The 12,083-nt window shown below is 45.1% G+C and overlaps 1 long non-coding RNA gene across 1 annotated transcript; it reads left to right on the forward strand.

Moving 5' to 3' along the window:
• The first annotated feature begins 1,861 nt into the window (after nucleotides 1-1,861).
• LOC148130697 (uncharacterized) lies at nucleotides 1,862-2,980 on the forward strand. The gene is made up of 3 exons (XR_015749599.1): nucleotides 1,862-1,928; nucleotides 2,214-2,341; nucleotides 2,656-2,980. It is a non-coding gene; the product is annotated as an uncharacterized LOC148130697 (long non-coding RNA).
• The last annotated feature ends 9,103 nt before the right edge of the window (nucleotides 2,981-12,083 follow it).

The raw sequence follows: 12,083 nt of genomic DNA on the forward strand, positions 1-12,083 counted from the left end.
TGCTGCATAAATGTTTCTCGGTTTGCACTAATTTTGCTGCATTTCTAATACTTTCGTATATTCTTTCTTTCTTTTTCTTTCAAAATGATACATATACAATTGCCTTAAAATCTATTTCACTATTCCTCAATTTTGTGATCACAAAATTGATGTGTTGGGATTGCAGTTGACAACATTCCCATCCAGTCTGAGTATTTGCAATGTTATGGAAATTTATCCAGGGTATTGCTTTGTACAAAACAGCCTTAAGAATTTCTAAAAATGTTTCAGTTAAGAGAACACCACTTGTGCATTCTCTCTCCCCACAGTTGGATTGGAGGAATGGCAATGTTTTATTTATTTATTTATTTATTTATTTATTTATTTATTTATTTATTATTTATTTATTTAGTCAAGCGATTAAAAGATTACAGGTATAAGTATAGACATAGTCATGAGTAGTAAGAGGAGAAATTCAGGTATTTTATTTACAAGGCTTCTTGCATTGAGTAGTTTGCAATTTTTTTGCCCTTTTGAAAAAGAAAAGTAATTATTTCCCTCCCTTCCCTTGACTTGCCACCTAGTGTGCTAGAGGAGTCAGGTAAGCCCCACCCATATCAGGTGAAGCCCCATCCTTACCCCCAATCTTACTAGTGACTGCAGCACTGTCAGCAGGGCTGAAAAACCTCCCAGCCATGGTGCATGAGGTGCTCAGAGCACTGAAAAATCCTAGGGATCCAAGCCAAGCCAAAAACAAGGGCTACAATCAACCTCACCCTGGTATCTCCTAGTGATCTCCCACCTCTGCTTAAATCCAGGCCTGCTGCTGCATCCTTAAGGTAGTCCTTGACTTATGACCAGAATTGGAACCAGTATTGCCACTGCTAAGCTAGATGGTCATTAAATGAGTTACATTCAGTTTTACAATGTTTTTTGCCATGGTTATTAAGCAAATCACTGCAGTTGTTTAGTGAAGCCTGCCATCATTAATAAGGGCAGTTTTCTCATTGATGTTACTTGTCATAAATCTATGCCAATTGCCATGCACCCCAGTCCTGTGCATGTGACCATGGGGATGCTGCTACAGTCATATCTGTGAGGACCCATCATAAATCCCTTTTTTCAGGACCATGATGGGAACCTGGAACTTTCTCAAAATGAATGGTTGTAACTTGAGGAACACTGTAGGGTATTTGGTTATGGACTGTGCAAAATTTAATCCATGTGTTTCTTTAGCCACGTTCTCACAAGGTATTTTTAAAGTGAATAATATCTAATCCTTCTCATATTTTTATTTTAACACCTATTCATCTGAGCATGTAAAGGAAAAGCTTGATCCTCTGAATCTCTAATACTAGATTCCAGATACAAGGGAGAACCCCCAAACAAGGAGAAAAATCTATTCCTTCCCAGCTCTCCAGCAAATAGACAGTTGTCCATTCAGATGGATGAGCTCTGGTTGATGAGGATTCAGGGCTCACTGGCAAAAGCCCCTTAAGAGCCGGCTAATCAATTCATAAGCCAAACCCCCCGCTCAAGGTGAAGGCAGACAGTTGATGATTATTTTTCAAATCTTAGGTCTAGGCCAATCAAAGCCCTTGGCTTGTGATGTCAGAGACCCCTCCTAAACTCATTGTCTGGAGTTTGCCATTGCAACATTCAGCATCCTTGGTGAGTCTGGACCACAGGGCTGGGAAGCTCTGCTCAAAATCCCTGGAAATGAATGGATTGGATGGATGGATGGCCCTGAGGCCATTGCAAGGGTCTCTCCCTCATTCAGGCTTCTCAGAAGGGAGAGATAGTTGTCATTAAGGAAGAACTAAGGGAGCGAGATTACAAAAGTGGGGTTCAACCCCAGAACCAAGAGTGGGGTTCAACCCCAGTGCATATCACTACCATGTCAGCAGCCTCCACACCTGGGACCGAACACCTGATGCACCATGGAAAAAGTACATTTCTCCAGAATTGGGAAATTGGCTGGTTCAGGAGTGGTGATGTGATCTAGGAAAAAAAAATGGCTTCAGGATGTCCCAGTTGGAGAGGCATTGAGACCACAAAGGTAGAAAGGTAGAAAATCATCTGGCTCAATGATTTTGGGAAATTAGCCTAAAAAGGGATTCTATCAGCACATGTAGTTATTTCCCAAACACACATGGCCTGGTGCTTGATGTATTTATTTATTTTTCATTATTATTATTTAGATTGTTATCTACCTTTATTCTTTCTCTAAATAGCTCAAGGCCGTGAACATACCAAAGGCTCCTTTGAACCCACAACAACAATCTTGTGAGATAGACTATGGCTGAGAGCGAGGGATTGTCTCAAGGTGACCCACCAAGCTTTCATGCCTTGGATGAGACTGGTAAGTCCTTGGAGGGGGTGGGCCCTTACCTAATTTGAATGGTCACTACTTTTCACTCTTATCAGAACCAGCCTAGCAATGCAGAGATGACTGAATTGATCAATTGTTGATTCTGACTGCTTTGGAGTGTTTTGATGGAAGAAACGCCTTCAAATGGGAAGTCAGGATAGATTGAATGGAGATCAGTTTTCATGGATTACATCAGTGTTTATCAAACTGGGCCATTTTAAGGCATCTGTGGATGTAAAGTCAATTAGCCAAATGTCTGCTGAACTGAGAGAAGAAGTGACCATGTCTCTCCATTTTTCAAACAGGTCAGCAAGAGTGAAGAAATGGTCCTATAGTGAACATTCTTGGGTATCTCTCAGAGACCAGTGATGGTCCCCATCTCCAGATTAAGCACATGGAAGATTCCTTTGACTTTCAGATCCAGGAATTCAAGAAAGACGAACAACAGATGAAAGAGGCCCACAGTTGTCTCAAGCAGAGAGTAGATAAACTTCATACCACAACAGAAAAACTGCAAAACTGTGCGTGGCAAAAGAGAAAGATTGCACCATGCCACCACAACAATCCATCAGTTAGGCCCAGAGAAGAAATCTTTGATGAAACACACTGAAGAACTACAGAAAGAACTGTGTAAGTCATCCAAGTGGCCTTCCTCAAACAGGAGAAGGCTGCCTTAGAACCTTTGACAAAGTCCTGGAAGAGGTCTGGAAACTTCTTAAGAAGCACCTCTACAGTCTTCAGCATGAATTGGTTGAAATGGTCCTATGTTGAGATAGGACTCTGGCCAACCAAGGAGAAACTCATCCTGCTTCTGAATGTGAGGGAAAATAAGAAGAAGCGTATCAACAATCTGCAGCAGGAAAACCAGACTTGTGTCCACAATGGAGGACCTTGCCCTCAGATGTTGTGGGAGTGCCATCACTTGAGACTTTCAAGAAGAGATTGGACTGCCATCTGTCAGAAATGGTGTAGAGTCTCCCGCTTGGGTGGGGGGTTGGACTAGATGACCGACAATGTCCCTTCCAACTCTGATTATCTGTTATCTGTTATGGAAGAGCTGCAGAAAACTGTGAAGGACAGCAGAGAAGTATAGGTATATATCAGAGCTTTTTGGGTTATTGAAGGTTTGTTTTTACAATCTTCTTTTCAAAAGTGGGCATATATAAATCAGGAAAGAAGGAGAGTACAAGTAGATGTTAGGCATGGCCTCCTCCTTCTCTTGCTTCCCCTGAGAGGCTCTGGAGCAGCAGGAGCATCTGCCTGCCCCCAAGACCCTCCACCCAGCCCTGCCCTCCCATCCCATCATCTGCTCCCTCAGCCTTGCTGCCTTGGGACTCTCTGCTCCCCCAAGGTCTCTCTTGGTGACCCCTCAACTTCCCTTCAGCTTCTGGCTGCTCTCCTCTCTTTGCCTCTTTTCCGGGCTACTTGGAACTCAATTGCTCGGCCCATTTGGCTGCTCTGTTCCAGCTCCCAGATCCAATCTGGCCAGGCTCTCCTGGCACACATGGTAGCAAGTCCCGCACCCACCTCCTTCCTTCCACCCTCAAAGATCCATCAATGAGGCCTAAAGAAGAGTTCTTTGGTGAAACACACAGCAAAACTCCAGAAAGAACTGTGCAAGTTATTATTCAAGTGGCCTTCCTCATGGGAAGGCTGCCTTAGAACAAAGGGAACATGGGAAGGCTGCCTTAGAACAAAGGGAACATGAGAAGGCTGCCTTAGAACAAAATCCTAGAAGAGGTCTGGAAACTTCTTAAGAATATAAGAAGCACCTTTACAGTCTACAGCAAGAACTGGCAAAAATAAACCAAAGTTCCTATTTTGAGAAAAGCAACTCCAGCCAACTGAAGGAGACAATTACCCCTATTCGGAATGTGAAGGGAAACAAGAAGAACCACATCAACAATCTGCAGCAGAAGCAGTTAGAACATATGTGATTTTAATACATATTTTATCTGTTATTTATTATTTTATTCTAGAATTTTAACTGGATATTCCCTGAGTATTTTTTATTTGTTCTAGTTTCTGCTCTTTGACTGTAATAAATGTGATTGCATTGGATTGGAATGGATGCGATTCCATTCACCAAGAATTATACCTAAAAAAACACATGATACAGTTGACTTTTTCTCATGTAGTGACCACTTTCTTCAGATAAAGGAACAATAAATGTGTGTTAAATAAATGCACCATTGCACTGTGGTTGCAGTTATTAAATTTGAAAATATAGAACTGAAAATTACTGGATAGGTGTCTGCCACCTGTTAATTTATTGTTGTTAAGTCTCTCTTAGTTGTTGCTAATGATTCCACGATGTGCAATATGATGCATGATAAACTATTTAGACAAGGAAATAGGGAACTTACCAAATTTGCAGATGATACTAAGCTGACAGGAATAGCCAACACCCAAGGAGATAGGCTTGGATAGACTTGAACATCGGGCCGTATCTAACAAAATGAAATTCGATGTAGAGAAAAGACAAGTCTTACACCTAGGCAAGAAAAGTCATGTCTATATGTGTACTTTTGGTTTTTCTTGCCTAAATCTAAGACTTTACTGAAACCAGGCTTAATGGCAGTAACTGTGAGAGTGATCTTGAAGTCTTAGCAGACAACCAGTTGAATATGAGCCAGCAGTGTGCAGTGGCAGCCAAAAAAGCCAATACAAACCTAAGTTGCATTAACAGAGGTGTTGTGTCCCTGACTAGCTAAGTCTTCAACCTGGTCCGCATTTTGAGCGGGACCACCGACTGTTCCCATTGGTTGGTGCCGTTTGACAGCAGACTATATAAGGAGCTGTCAAATGGCATCAACTGGGCTTTTGGGGCTCCGGCTCCAGCCAGCCGGCTGCCAGCCCAGCTGGGCAGCCACGTTAATCTGTTACTACTTCAAATAAAGAAACGTTATTCTTCAGCTCCTGTGTCTGCCTGGTGTGTCCGTCCGACCAATACAACACTGGCGACGAGGGTGGGATGTCAGAAGAGACACCCAGTCAAGAAGCTAAGTCACTGAAGAAAGAGCTGAAGCCACAGAATGTCTGGAGCCGCAGACAGTCTCTGAGCGCGCGCCAAATTTAAAGAGCCTCCTCAGCTGAGGGAAAAAAGTCTCCCTGAGCTGAGGAGAAAGTCACTGCCTGACAGGCCCTGTTGCGTGCGCCCTTTTGAAGGCGCGAAGCTGAAAGTCTCCCTGACTGAAGAGAAAGGCACTCTAGCCTCCCGTGCGAAAGGCACCCCCGTTGGCGCTACCAAGAGCGCAGAAGTCTGAAAGCCTCCACAGCCGAGGAACAGACGTCGCCATCAAGGCCCGTGAAGGCCGGCGAAACCCCCGTTGGCGCTATCAAGAGCACAGAAGTCTGAAGCCTCCCCAGCCGAGGAACAGACGTCGCCATCAAGGCCCATGAAGGCCGGCGAAACCCCCCCTAGAGCTGGCATAGAGCTGCCTCCTGTGCCAAGGGCACCCCCGTTGGTGCTACAAGAGCGCAAAAGCCTACAACTCCTAGCCGAGGGACAGACGTCACCTCAAGGCCCGTGAAGACTGGCGCGGCCTCCGCTGCCCCCCTTCCGACTCGGCCGCCGTTACCTTCGCTGCCGCCTCACTCCACTGCCGCGGCCTCCGCTGCAGCTGCTCCCGCCGAGGACGTCGAGCACCTTTTCTGCCGCCGCCGCGCTGTCGCTGCCGCCGCCGCGGCCTCCGCTGCCGCCGCCGTGGCCTCCGCTTCTTCTGCCGCCGCCGCGGCCTCCGCTGCCGCCACCGCGGCCTCCGCTTCTTCAGCCGCCGCGGCCTCCGATCTTCTGCCGCCGCTGCGGCCCGCTGCCGCCGCGGCGGCCTCCGCTTCTTCTTCTGCCGCCGCCTCGCGGCATCCGCTGCCACCGCCTCGCTCCGCCGCCGCCACGCAGCCTCGTTCTTCTGCTGCCGCCGCGGCCTCGCTGCCGCCGCGGCCTCCGCTTCTTCTGCCGCCGCCGCCACCGCGGCCTCTTCCGCTCCGCCACGGCCTCCGCTGCAGCTGTTTCCTGTTCCGGCCACCGCCGCCGTTTCCGCCACTGCCGCCTCGCTCCGCCGCCGCGGCCTCCGCTGCAGCTGCCTCTTCAGCCGCCGCGGCCTCCTCCGCCACCACCGCACGGCCTCTTCGGCCTCCGCCGCTGCCGCGCGGCCTCTTCGGTCTTTCTCCGTCGCCGCCGCACGGACTCTTCGGTCTTCTCTGTCGCCGCCGCCGCACGGCCTCTTCGACCTTCTGCCACCGCTGCGCGGCCTCTTCGGCCTGCGCCGCCGCCGCGCGACCTCCGCTGCAGTCGCCTCCCCGTCCCGGCCGTCGCCGCCGCTGCCGCCTCCGCCGCGGCCGCCGACAGCCCGAGCGCCTCCTCGACTCCACCGGCTGCCGAGCGACGGGCCACTGCCGGTGCAGCTCTTCACTATTGTGGACTGGGTTCAGCCATTGGTTCTGCAGATCTGCAGCCCCTCCGGGGTTGAGCATGGCTGGTGTGCGTTTCCATGATTCACTGAGTTGTTGAGACTTTTCTTCATTCTCTCACTTATGTTAACTAAAAATTCTCTCTGCACCCCCTCCTTCCCAGTGACTCTGGGGGATGGGATCCGGTATTTAGGGGGTGGTGGGTGTCAGGCGTTGAACAAGGAGGTGCCCACCCACCATTAGAGTCCTTCCATGCACCCACCTCCAGGGTCTCTCCCACCTGGGCTTGTCTCCCTTGACAGTAGCACTACACTCCCTGGGGGGGCGAAAGCTAGGTAGGTGGGAGGTTGGATGTTCGTGTCCCAAGGGGGCCAGGAGAGCACAACGAGCCTCCAGCCTTAGGGTTCAGGCACCTCTGCCCTACCCCATGCAGGCAGTCACCAGACATGTTTATTCACCATCTTATCTGGTTCCCTTTCTCAGGCTCCTGCCTTGTGACAGGTGGGGTGCCATATTTTTTGTAAGCCTAGTGGATAGGTGTGCAAAGCAGCTACTAGTTCAATTTCCTTGTATACCATTGTAGTCCCAAAAGGCTGGGCAGCGCATGCCCTTAGCTAGGGGAAAGGGGTGTTGTGTCCCTGACTAGCTAAGTCTTCAACCTGGTCCGCATTTTGAGCAGGACCACCGACTGTTCCCATTGGTTGGTGCCGTTTGACAGCAGACTATATAAGGAGCTGTCAAACGGCATCAACTGGGCTTTTGGGGCTCCGGCTCCAGCCAGCCGGCTGCCAGCCCAGCTGGGCAGCCACGTTAATCTGTTACTACTTCAAATAAAGAAACGTTATTCTTCAGCTCCTGTGTCTGCCTGGTGTGTCCGTCCGACCAATACAACAAGAGGGATACAATCAAGATCAAGAAAGATACTAATACCAATCTTTAAAGCCTTAGTAAAATCACATCTAGAGTACTGCATCCAGTTTTGGTCACCACACAGTAAAAAGATGTTGAGACTAGAAAACGTGCAGAGAAGAAAAACTAGGATGAAGATAAAACATACGGTGAACGGTTGCAGAAACTGGACATGGCTAGTCTAGTGAAGAGAAAGACCAGGGAGACATGACAGCAGTGTTCCAATATTGAAGGGTTGCCACAGAGACGAGGGGGTCAAACTATTTTCCAGGGCACCCAAAGGCCAGACAAGGAATAATGGATATAAACTGAACAAAGAGAGATTCAAACCAGAAATAAGGAGACATTTTCTGAAAATGTGAACCATCAACCCATGGAACAGAATTTGCCACCAGATGTTGTGGAAGCTTCATCACTGGAAGCTTTCAAGAAGAGTTTGGACTGCCATCTGTCCAAAATGATGTAGGGTCCCTGCTTGGGTGTGGAGTTGGACTAGATGACCTACAAGGTCCCTTCCAACTCTGTTAATCTGTTATCCTCAGAGGGGATCTGTTACCTATCAGCACCACTGTCTGTCAGCAGCCGATCCTCCCCTGTGTCTGGGGGGCAGGCAGCTCTCTGTCTGGCCAACCACTTCCCCCAATACTAGAATTAAAGCCACCCCACCCTTCATGTGGTGAGATCAGCCCCATGAATTGGATGGCTGCATCCAGGTGGTTTTCTTCCGAGCAGGATTGCTTGGACACCGCCTCTCTCTCTCTCTCTCTCTCTCTCTCTCTCTCTCTCTCTCTCTCTCTCTCTCTCTCTCTCTCTCTCTCTCTCTCTCTCTCTCTCTCTCTCTTTTGGTTTATTATAGTTACAGTGTTCCAATATTTGAGAGGCTGCCACAGAGAGGAAGTGGTCAAGCTATTTCTAAAACACCCAAAGGCCAGACAAAGAATAATGGATGGAAACTGAACAAGGAGAGATTTAACCTGGATATAAGGAGAATATTTCTGACAATGAGAACAATCAACCAATTGGACAGCTTGCCCTCAGAAGTTGTGGGAGCACCATCACTTGAAACTTTCAAGAAGAGAGTGGACTCCATCTGTCAGAAATGGTGTAGGGTCTCTTGCTTGGCCAGGGGGTTGGACTAGATGACCTACAAGGTCCCTTCCAACTCTGATGATCTGTTATCTGTTTTCTGATAAACAGGGAGACATAAGAAAATAAATGGCAAGGAAGTACTAATTACCTGTTTTGTTGCCAGCAGTCTATTCCTTTATATTATTCCTATATTCTTTAAACAGCTAAGTGTTTAATTCAATTTAAGTATACCTGGCTTTTTGACTAAGCAACTTTCCTTCAAATGTCCCTGTAAAAAACAGAGCATGTTGCATAAGGGAAATATGAATTTTCTTGTAAAGTGATGACTTTATTTTATTCAATGTATATCACAAACATATATACCCAAGACCCTAAACATAGTTTGATTTTTATTTGCAACACAATACATCAATTATTTATAAATTATACTATATCCTTCTTTGACAGGTTTGCAATAGTCTTGCAATCCACATTTAATAGTATTGTTTGCAGTCCACATTTAAGATCATATTTGAATAGAATTAGCACTGAGAAAATTATATTTTAGACTTTTATCTCAACTTTGTTAAATAGTTCAGGCTCAAGCAGTGATGGGATTCAAAATTTTTTACTACCGGTTCTGTGGGCATGGCTTGGTTGGTGTGGTAGGGGAAGGATACTTCAAAATCCCATTCCCTCCCCACCCCATTAAGGTGCTTTCCGTTCTCCTTTGCAGGGCAGCAAAAGAAGACCCAGCTGGGACTCAGGAGGCAGATAATAGATGAGGGTGGGGCCAGTCTGAGGTGGTATTTGCCGGTTCTCCAAACTACTCAAAATTTCTGCTACCTGTTATCCAGAAATGGTCAGAACCTGCTGAATACCACCTCTGCTGCATGGGGAGGAACCAAATGGCAATCAATCAGCATCACCTCCTCTTATTAATCTGCTTTCCAGTATTTTCTGCTAATTAAAGTGCATTATAACTGATCACATCAAACATCTAAATGGCTGCAAGCTACTTGAGAGAGAGAAAAAAACAGGAGAGGGAAAAATCAGAAACTGAGAGATGAAATCTGCCTGGGTAGAAGAGGCAAAAGAGGGGGGGGGGACATTCAAAATCACCTAAATAATGAAAAAGAAAATCTAAGTAAGCTGTATATAGATCAACTCTCTCTTTTTCCAATAATTTTGAGACTCTCTTAAAGGGGCTTTTAAAAGAACTAGAACACCACCAGATTCTGGAGCTTTCCTGTTCTCTCAGTGATCATTTAATTGAGTGATGTAACTGCATCTCAGCCTTCTGCTATTTCATTCCTCTTTTCTAATTTAGCTATCATTTCTACACAATATAAAGCCATGCAGAGACAGGTCTGGGAGAAGTTGTTCCCTCAGTGTGGCTAAATTTATAGCTAAGAATGTCCTCTTACAGCTCCAAGAGTCATCTTGATGTTTGAGCAATTGGCCTCCATAAATGAGAACCTGGACTAATTAAAAAGTGACTTGGAGGCTTTTGTCTGAAAGTACTCTGAAAGACTCTGCTTTTATCAAAGCCCAACGTGACAGATTCAGTTAAGCAACATTTCCTGGAAAAGAGAGTCAAGCAATTCGAATAAAGCTGTAAAGGCTGACACTAAAGCCCAAGCTAAACACTATTCCTCTAATGCTAAGGCAAGTGATTCCATGTCTGTTTGTCCGAAAACTTCTTCAGCAAAATAAGTGATTTATGGAGACTTCTTTTTTCTGGAAAAATAGTGCTTGAATGGAAAAGATTAACCTCACAATTGATCAGCATTTCAGAAAAAAAATATTAAAATTATTCTAGGCAAATTATCAAAAGTTTATCTATTTTTCTGAAAGACCAAGATCCCTTTCAAAAACAGGAAAAGATTTGGAATTCAAAAAAACATGGTACTAAGGTTTATGAAGTAGAGATATTAATAAAAAGTTTTTCAGTTCATAATCCTATGGGTTTGGTTTATAAAACAGAATCTAATTATTTTAGATGGACACTAAAGAAAATGCTGGTACAGAAAGAAGCAATATGATGATTATGAAATTGATTTTTTTTAAAAAAAAATTAGGTAACGGTATTGATTTAAAAATTGTTTGTGATTCAAGTAGAGTTCCTGTTAGTGGTTATTTTATACAACATAATAGTGAACTTAAAAAGAAGTGTCAAAAGAAAAGACAAGCTATTTTTGATGAAATGAAAACAGAAGAAGAAAAATTAAATTGCCATTGGAAACAAGTATGCTAGAAAAAATAAGCTTTTGCAGTGACAATTATCTATGTTAAGAAAGGTATAAGAAAAATGAAAATAAAAATGAAATGTAAAGCAATGTAAATCAGGGCTCTTAAATTCCCAGCCGACGGGTTGGATGCGTCATGCACTGGCCACGCCCACACCTGATTTAGCAAACAGGAAAAAAGTCCCAGTAAATCACATGATTGTGCTGTGACAATGTGAGTTTGACACCCCTACTGTACATGAATAAATAAATTTGAAAATAAACCAGGATATAAATCAAATAAACCAGCATATAAATTATAAAAGAAAACAAAAAGAAAATGATATTGAAATTACAAGAAGATGCTTTGTTAACGGACAATAAAAATCAATAGCATTGCAATTTGTATGAAGTAGGTGACATCTTTCTATAGATCACAGGTGTCAAACTCGATCGAGTCATTTGATGCCACATGCTACATCATGACGTTATTTGCCTTTATTGACCTGGAATGGGCATGGCCAGTGTGTGACGCATCCGGCCCATGGCCACCAATTTGACATTCCTGCTGTAGATAATAGATGAATATCTAAAAGAAAAAAATACTGACAGAATCTTTGCACAGATTCGTCTGGTGCGTCCTTCCTACATAAAGAAGCTTTCTCACAGTCTTTCCTGCTTGGTTACTTTATGTTCAGATTACTTCAATGTGACCTACATGAGCTTCCCAGGAAGACCATTTGGATGATAGTATCTCCATTTCTACTGGAGCCTCTAGTGGTCCCTGTGTATCTTGGCTTCTGTTTTCCATCTCGTATTCGTACAGTCCCTTGCACTCTGGGGGAGAAGTAAGAGGTTCAATTATTGGGGAGACCAGATCTATAAGCGGTTCAGCAGTGTCCATTTTGACCAACAAGGATTTCTTTAAATTTTCTAGCTTGAATAATATCTTGTTCTTTTCTTGGGAGAGCTCCAAAAGCATTGATGAGGCCTGTTTCTGTGCTGTTAAGTAGATCTTCACCTACCAAGGCTGGCTGACTCCCACTTTCTTTCTCTCTTTTTTTCAAGGTTGAGAATGCAGAAGAGACAGCAGCTGTGGGAGCTGGCATGTTAACAAT

The sequence above is a fragment of the Notechis scutatus genome, chromosome 4, assembly GCF_049901735.1.
Source record: "Notechis scutatus isolate UNSWTSFEM ecotype Mainland chromosome 4, rNotScu1.2, whole genome shotgun sequence".
Lineage (NCBI taxonomy): Eukaryota > Metazoa > Chordata > Lepidosauria > Squamata > Elapidae > Notechis > Notechis scutatus.